Source organism: Silene latifolia, chromosome 3, assembly GCF_048544455.1.
Source record: "Silene latifolia isolate original U9 population chromosome 3, ASM4854445v1, whole genome shotgun sequence".
Classification (NCBI taxonomy): Eukaryota; Viridiplantae; Streptophyta; class Magnoliopsida; order Caryophyllales; family Caryophyllaceae; genus Silene; species Silene latifolia.
Genome location: NC_133528.1, coordinates 90,466,769 through 90,467,512, shown reverse-complemented (window position 1 = coordinate 90,467,512; position 744 = coordinate 90,466,769). Strand labels below are relative to the sequence as shown.

Genomic DNA, 744 nt, shown 5'->3' with positions numbered 1-744 from the left:
AATTTCATTGCTAAATCCGCATTTATCCAATTAGTCGAAATAAGCCAATTTGGGGGGATGCCTAGTGAAGACCCTCACTCTCACATGGAGACTTTTTGTGACTATTGTGATGCGATTTCACAAACCGGTGTGACTCAAGACCAAATTCGATAGGTCTTATTTCCTTTTTCTCTAATTGGTACCGCAAAACAATGGTTGAAGAGCCTTGATAAGGCTACTCTTGGAATTGACTCTTGGAAGAAGTTGGCTCTAGCTTTCTACAAAAAGTTCTACCTTCCGGAAAAGACTAACATGCTAAGAGCTCAAATTACGGGTTTTAAGCAAAGGAACGAAGAATCTTTGTATGAAGCTTGGGAGTGATTTAAAGGAACTTGTCGCTCATGTCCTCATCATGGACTTAGCGAGTGGTTCTTGGTTCAACAATTTTGGAATGGTCTTTATGAAGACTCAAGAAAAATTCTCAATATGGGATCAAATGGTATGTTCACCGAAGTTGACGACAATCAAACTTGGAACAAAATTAAGGAAATGGCGGTCCATAATTCACAATATAGTAGACCTCGCAAGGTTACTAGAGGAGAAAAGCATGAAGTGGACTCTATTACTCAATTGGGTACTCAACTTAGTGCTCATATTGATACCATCAACTTGAAGTTTGAGAAAGCTATGGCTAAACTTGAAGAAGCCTCAAAATCACGAAAGCAACATGTTAATGCCATGGTGGCATCTTCATCAATCCCAAGT

General features: G+C 39.2%; 1 non-coding gene across 1 annotated transcript; it reads right to left on the bottom strand.

Annotated features, from left to right (window-relative positions):
• Positions 1–291: 291 nt before the first annotated feature.
• LOC141650760 (small nucleolar RNA R71) lies at positions 292–398 on the bottom strand. Its single transcript, XR_012546776.1, has one exon. It is a non-coding gene; the product is annotated as a small nucleolar RNA R71 (small nucleolar RNA).
• Between the last annotated feature and the right edge of the window lie 346 nt (positions 399–744).